Raw genomic sequence first — 7,659 nt, 5'->3', positions numbered from 1 at the left:
AGAAGTCCCAAGGTTTGCAGTTGTCCACATGGAGACCCAGGAAAGTTGGTGATCTAATTCCAGTCTGAGTCTGAAGGTCTGAGAAGCAGGAGAACAAATGGTTTTAAGCTCCAGTTTGAAGGCAAGTCGGAGGCAAGAGAAAACTGACGTCCCAAATTAAAGACAGTCAACAAGAGAGGAAAAAACTCTCCCTTACCCTGCTCTTTGTTCCATTCAGGCTTTCACCAGGTTGGGGAGTGCAATCTGAGTTACTCAGTCTACTGATTCAAATTTAGTCTCATCTGGACACACCCAAAATAACATGTAACAAACTACCTGAGCACCCTGTGACCCCATCAAGTTGGCACATAAAGTTAACCAACATAGCTTCCTAGCTGGTTGGCCAGCTCCCATCCTTATCTCCAAATCTATTGTCAACACAACAGTGGACTGAAAAACAAAACAAAACAACACGTGTCACTCCTCTGCTAAAAATTCTTCAATTTCTTCTGTTCTCAAAGGAAAATTTAAAAATTATCATGACCACCAAGGCCTTACATATTTCATTCCCTACCTCCTGTCACTCTTCCCAACTCATTCTGACCCACCCACACTGATATGACTCCAAGAAGTCAAGCATGCTTCTGCCTCAGGGCCTTTACATCTGCAGACCCCTCCAGCTTGAAATGGTCTTAACTCAAATGTCCACATTGTTTCCTCCTTCAAGTGTTTTCTCCTCTTAGAAGCCTTTGGAATACACACACACACACACACACACACACACACACACACACACGTTCATTATAACCCCTCATCCTTCTTATTTTGCTTTATTTTTAAAATAAACTTTATTTTTTAGAATGGTTTTAGATTTACATGAAAATTGCAAAGATAGTATAAACCCTGTTCCCATTTGCCCCTATTATGATCATCTTCCATGCGTATGGTACATCATCACAACTAATGAACCTATCACTTGGTACTTTAGTACTCATGGAAGTCCATCCTTTATTCAGATTTCCTTAGTATTTACCTAATAACGTTTTTCTGTCCCAGGGCCCCAACCAAGATACTACGTTACATTTAGTTTTCATGTCTCCTTAGGCTCCTCTAGGCTCTGGCAGTTTTTCAGGCTTCTTTTGTTTTAAATGATGTTGGCAGCTTTGAGGAATATTGGTCAGGTGTTTTGTAGAATGTCCCACTACTGGAATTTGTTTGATGTGTTTCTCATAAGGCTGGGGTGGTGGGTTTTGGGGAGGAAGACCACAGAGGTAAAGTATCATTTTCACTGTGTCTTGTTCAAGATACAGACTATCAATATGATTCATAACTATTAATATTGACCTTGATCACCTGGCTGAGGCAGTGTTTTTTTAGGTGTCTCCATTGTACGGTTACTCTTTCCCCTCATTCCATGCCGTATTTTTGGGAAAGAGTCACTATCAGCAGCCCATCATTAACGAGTGGGAAGTTCTGCTTCTCCTGCTTGATGGCGGAGTATATACGATTATTATATAATTACAAAAAAATATTTGGAATTCTACTGCAGGGGAGACTTAACTCTTCCCCGCCATTTATTCATTTATTTATTTATTTATTTTTATTTATTTATTCGACCATTTACTTATATCCTTATGGACTCATGGATGTCTTTATTTACTTTGGGTTGCAATCCAGTACTGCTTTATTTATTTTGTAGCTCCCTTTGCTCCAGCTTTGTCCCTCAGGAGCTCTTCAGCAGGCTCCTGCATTTCTTTGCCATTCCCAGCACCAGTGCAGGGCTTTGTTCTTTTTTGAGCGCTTCCTAACTTTTAAGCCTCAGCCTTGTTTTTCAAGATACTTACCACATAACAGGCCTCACATATTATACCTCACACAATATACACTTTCTCTGTTCATCTCTCCCCACCGGAATGCCAGGTCGTGCAGGGCAGGGTCTTGCGGTGTTTTTGACCAGGGTTGTATCCTCGGCGCTGAGTCCACTCAGGGGGCGCTGAATGAATGAATGAGTCCACTTGAGAAGGGCGAGTCCTGGTGAGTTCCGGGAAGGCTCAGGGTGCTCAGCCTCAGGGTGCCCCGCAGCCTTCCGGACGCCGCTCGCTCTAGGGTCGCCGCCGCTCGCGGTCACACCCACACTCGGACCCGGCTGCAAGCGTCCCCGCCGCGGGAAAGTCGGGCGCCGGCCAACGTCACCAGCGCAACGGAGATTCCCGGGGAAAGTCCGGCGCCCCCGGGCCGCCTCCCCGCGCTGGGGGCGCGAAGGAGGGCGACGGGGATGGGGGACAGCGTGCCTCCGGGGCAGCTCTACCGGCTGCTGGACGCGCCTCGCCGAGAGCGTCTGGGGGCGGGCGGGGGAGGGGAAGACGCCCGAGCGGGGCCGCCCGGCTCCCCGCGGTCAGGAGCGCACCGACTCCAGGCGGGGCGGGGACGCGCACGGGGACCCGGTGCTGTCTTCCCGGGGCGGGGCCTGGTCCCCAGCCGTGGGCGCTTCCGATGCCGAGAGGGCTGGGCCGGCAGCGCCCAGATGCGGCGGCGGCCGCGCGGAGCTCAGGCCGCGGTGGAGGTGCCGCCCGACGCGCGGGGAGCCACGCAGCAGGCTTCCTCCCGACGGCGCCCAGCGCGGGACCCGCGCCCGCACCGGACGAGGCTTTTCGGTTCGCACGCTCCGGCACGTTCCTGGTTCGTTTCTCCCTCCTTCTGTCTCTTTTTCTCCCCTTCACCGCCCCAGGAGCGAGGGCGCGCCCCGCGAGGCTGTGCGCGGAGAGCCGTGGGGATGGGCGTCCCGGGTGAGGGGACCGGCTGGCTCGGGGACACGACGGATGCCTCTGGCGGGATCTCGGGGCTGTCTGTCCCCAGGGCTCACGCCGCTCTTTGGCACCTCAGGGTACACGACATTGGGTTTGTCGTACGGAGCGGAGCGCTTTTTTCCTCCCGCTGGGCAAGGGATTGCGCATCCAGGGCTTCGAGAAAGCATTTCAGAGACACCTGCTGATAGGCTTCCCGTAACGTAAGACTACTTTTGCTTTAAGTCGAAAACCTGGAGGGTTTTTGTTGTTGTTGTTGTTTGGTTTTTGTTCTTTGAATCGTGGGGCATTAGTTCGGTTGGATCACCTCTTCACTTCTACAGGTTGCACTTTCTCAAAAATACCAGAATGGGTACTTCTTGACTTGGCAGTATGACTCAGGAGCCAGGAAATACGGAGCAATTGATACAGCTTTCGAACAGCTCCTCCCAAGCCCACACGAAACTTATTTTTGGACGAATGAAGACAAAAAGTAGTGGCAGCGTCTATGAGAACCACACTGTCCGTAGAGGAATTCTAGACTCCACGGAGACCTGTATTATTACTTCCTGTGGCTCTCACGCACTTGTTGAAGCGTTTCTCAGCAAAGGGAGGAGTTGTTATTTCCACACGGGTATCCAAAAATGAGTCACAGGGCTACTCTTAGTGGTGAAACTTTGTTAATGAACTTCTGAAAAGTGAGGTTTGCTCTCGCTACTTCACAAGACTAAGCTGTGAAATGGGCACACTGCTCAACTGGGGGCCGGTGTTCTAGGAAGTAACAGTTAAGTTTTCAGCTTCCTAAAGCCCCTGATGGTACAACACACCAGCTAGGGTCGCTAGGCTGATTGATGTAAGATGACCATTAAAATCACGTGCTTTGCCACAGCGGCCCAAGAGAAAATTAAGTTCATTATTCTAGAACCAGTTTGTTACTGCTGTCACTGGTATGGTATGGTAGAAATGTCACTTTACACAGTGACTGTGTGTCATTCTCTGAATCAAAATATTTCAGATGGTTTGTCTTTAGTAAATTCGTGCTAAAACCTTGTGAACATTTTTGAAGAAGGTGTATGCCAGTTGGAGCTGAAAAATTATACTGTTTAAGCGGACAGGCCTTATTGCATGCAGCTAGGTAGTATGTAGCTCTTAGAAACAAACTATACATTTTCTCAAAAGACAATAGAGAAGAGCAAGGGCATTCTTGGAGCTGAGTCGAGCCGGGGTCAGTCCAGCATATAGTTATTCGGTCCCTTCTCTGTGCCATAGTCCTCACTGAGCTCTGTGGGTTTAACCACGAATAAGACAGGAACCTGCCCACAAGGGCCCTAAAGACTAGTGTGGAAGGCCACAAACCATTGGAAAAGCCAACAGAAGGAGAAGAGCGCTGTGACACATCTATGCCCAGAGCAGGGCTGCTGTCCCAACATGGCCAGCATTTCTGCAGGTCTGGGTTGTCACTGCTGGAAGAATGAGGAAGGTTTTGCATTTTATCATCTACTTGTCTTTGTAGGCAGCCTGTTGTGCTTATTCAGTAAGCATTTCATTCAATAAGGGATGTAAAACTATATTAATTAGAAAGGCATGATTTTGAACGTTCTTTGAATTAAGCATACTTGGTGTAAAATAACCGTATAAAAATAAACCCAGCCTGTTATTACCCCTAGACAATTGCAGGAACTTTGTTACCTTTTAAAAAAAATAATGACTAATTAATGGCTTGCAACTTTGTAGCACCATTTTGAAGCAACTTTCTGACCATTGTCTATAAAGTTCAAATCAATCTCGTCTAACACATTGTAGCTGTGTGAGTCAAAATGAGTAGACCTGCTGTGTCAGTTTACTGTTGGGATTGAAATCTGCTGAGGTGCTTTTGGACTTGATGCCAAAATATATTCAATGTCTCTAATTCCAGAAGATATCCAATTAGTAGGGCAGCAGTGCTAAATTTAAGACAATTTTACCTGAATTTCCATATTTCATTTCTCCCTCAAGAGCCTCAAAATCACTTTTTCTATGAGAAAGAAAGGATAGAGTGTGTTCATCATCGTACTCCCTGAACTTGGCGCTGGCTTTACACCTGATAAGTGTTAGGAAGTAGTTATTGATTAAATAACGATGGAGAAATAGGGGCTCAGCAGCAGGACCAGCATGATATAGGCAGGGCACTTCAGCCTGTTTAGGGTGAGGGCTGGAGAGTGGCTGGGCCAGATGACAAAGGCCTGTGTGCCGTGTCGGAGCTGGAGCTGGGAGTGTATCTTATAGAGGACTTGAAGCAAGTGAATGATATTGTCAGATAAGTATTTTAAAAAGACAATTTAGAATCAAGATGGAGAATACGTTGGATGAGACTGACACTAACCTCAGGGAGACACAGAAGAGATGACCGTAATTTTTGAAAAGAGAAATTAAAGAAGACTTGACTCAGGCATGGGTAGTGAGGAATGGGAAAAGATGGAAGGAGCTGACAGATGTTTAATAGGCAGAACCTGGCCCTCTTTAGAAGCGGGCAGAAAGAGAGAGGGAGTTTAGGATGATGCCCACATTCTCAGTTAATGACCAGGAGAGGAACAGCAGTTGAAGGGTGGGTTTGCGCTAAAGGATAATGAGGCCCTCATCTAGTGCTTGACCATAATTAGAAATCATTAAACATTTTGAATGAATGAATGGGTAAAATTTATTGAATGCTTATTAGTGCCAGGCACTATTCTAGGTTCATTATGTAAATTCAGTCTTTTATTCCTCACTGCAATCCTGTGAGATATGTACTATAATTGGCTGCTTTTGACTGCTGAATAAAGTGCAGTGTTAGTACTAGATGGAACCAGGAATTAATCCCAAGCACTTGGCTCCAAAGCTTGCATTCTGAACCACACTGCTATGGTATGCTGTCTCCATGAATGAATGAATGAATGAATGAGTAAATGAATGAATGATTGAAGTCTCGGACATGATGGCATACTGAAATTGGAGTCATTGTCCTGACCCCAACAATTCTTTCATCCAGGAGTAGCCCCATACATAAGATGGGCCCCCAGTGGCCCTATTGTGCTGCGTGACAACTCTGCCCCTAGCTCTACCCAAGATATACCTGGTTAATCCAGGCATAAACCTAGAAGAATTAGAAATTCTAAACATTTTAATGGAGACTCACAGTGACTGAAGCTTCCCAGAGCTTCAACAACTGTGTCTTTAGAGCCGCCTTGGTCACCTCGCTTCCCAAGCACTGGACGTTGAGCTGAGTTTTTCTTAGATGCACTCAGTTTTGTTGCTAAAACCTGTGATAGCCCACCTGTGGGGAGGCAGAAAGGCTGGCCTGAGGCTATTAACTGCAGAGCAGGGTCCGATGGAGGAAGAATCACGAACAAATGCAGGCATGCCTACCAGCACCAGATCTTACACTCCTGGTTTGTGATCTGTCTTCTGGGGACTATTTTGTTCTGGTATAATCCTGAAGCAGGTGCTGACCTGCCCCCTCCCGCCTTTAACTTCCAGAATCTTACTGAGTGAAGCGGGCCTGCTGTGTCCCCTGTCCTCTTGATTCTGGCTGGGCAAAATGGCCCAAGTTTCCTGGGTTCAGGCCCTGCTTTCTGTTTGCAGCATTCAGGAAGATTTCTTTGGTCCTGATAAAGGTATTTTTGACTGACAGTCCCTCCCCCCTCTCCCCCACCCCCCAAGTTGGCCCCAGCTCTTCACTATTCTCATTGTTTTATGATTCAACCTACCGCGCCTTGGCTTAATACTCTGATTTTTGTTCAGCAAGCAGGGTCTAATTATCTTTTCCTCAGAGGCCTCTACTTTAGATCATGTAAGGATGATAAGCACTGAACTAATGTTCTACCTAAACTGAATTAGCAAACTCATCTTAAGTTTGAAGTTTTAGAATGGTCAAGTGTCTAAAACTTGAAGTTCTTGAATGTTTTCACCACACATGAGGAAAATGTTTCATTCAACATTTCTTCAGGTTTACCAGGAAATCAAGATATTTATTTATAGTTTCCCATTATTTGAGCCTTCTGGAATGATCCAGACCATGTATTGATGCCTGGGCTGAGTCCTTCTATCCCTGTCTGTAATTATTTCCATGCTCAGCTAACAAGAAAGGGAAGGATTTTGGTTAATGTTTCATGTGGATTTATCTTGTCTCTTCAATTCGACTGTGGTTGCCCTGAGAACAGAGAAGAACCACTAGAGTTGGGGGCTCTGGTGGGTCTCTAAGGCCCTCCTAGTTCCAACCATTCTGTGACTTTTGCTGATAAGGAAACCATCTGTCAAAGTAAGTCATTTGTTAGTCACTCCTTCTGGGTCTGTGGGTACCAGGCATTATTTGTGCATCTCATTCAAGTTCTTTGCAAGGCTGAACAATTTGGTAATTTTAATATGAAGCTAAGTTTTGGTAATTTGGAATTGGTAATTTCCAATTATCCTTCTTGATGTAATTAAATGTTTCCAACTTAATTTGTGTACTATTTTTTTTCTTTTCAGTGGATGCATTATCAGCATAATCCAAAAAATACTAAATTGCCTAGAAAAGTATTCCCCATTTTGTATACCCAACTCCTGTACTTGTTTCTCTGTTCAGAGATGTAAAATGACATTCCATTACTCATTGCATAACTTATTGGGTAACAATGTAAATTCCGACTTTACAGAATAGTGGAAATCGCTCTTTTGCTATCTTCAGAAGGAAACAGTGAATAAATATTGCTCCGTCTTCTGTTTCAGTTTCAAGATTGTAGCAATGCACGTGTCACCTCATGGTTTTATTTCTAATTTTCAATTATGTGTGTGGGTGTATTATTAATTAGAGACACAAATCTGTTGATTTGAGATAAAAGGGGACACAGTGTGTAAGCCGAATTGTATAGTATTAGTAGATATCCCACTTCTTCCTCCC

At 45.5% G+C, this 7,659-nt stretch overlaps 1 protein-coding gene across 4 annotated transcripts in view; it reads left to right on the top strand.

The window, feature by feature from the left end:
• The window catches only part of STX11 (syntaxin 11), a 61,574-nt gene that overhangs the window by 4,679 nt on the left and 49,236 nt on the right, over nt 1–7,659 (top strand). Inside the window, exon 1 of one of the 4 annotated variants that reach the window (XM_019653739.1) lies at nt 2,501–2,658. The exons of 2 other annotated variants lie outside the window; for them this stretch is intronic. The gene's annotated coding sequence lies outside the window, so the exon portion shown is untranslated. Of the gene's footprint in view, nt 1–2,500; nt 2,659–2,912; nt 2,987–7,659 lie in introns of those variants that run through there. One more of the 4 variants, XM_019653740.1, reaches the window with a different exon arrangement.

This window comes from Hipposideros armiger, unplaced genomic scaffold (genome assembly GCF_001890085.2).
Source record: "Hipposideros armiger isolate ML-2016 unplaced genomic scaffold, ASM189008v1 scaffold_206, whole genome shotgun sequence".
Lineage (NCBI taxonomy): Eukaryota > Metazoa > Chordata > Mammalia > Chiroptera > Hipposideridae > Hipposideros > Hipposideros armiger.
Note: the sequence above shows the minus strand (reverse complement) of the source record. Positions and strands in the feature narration are given on the sequence as shown.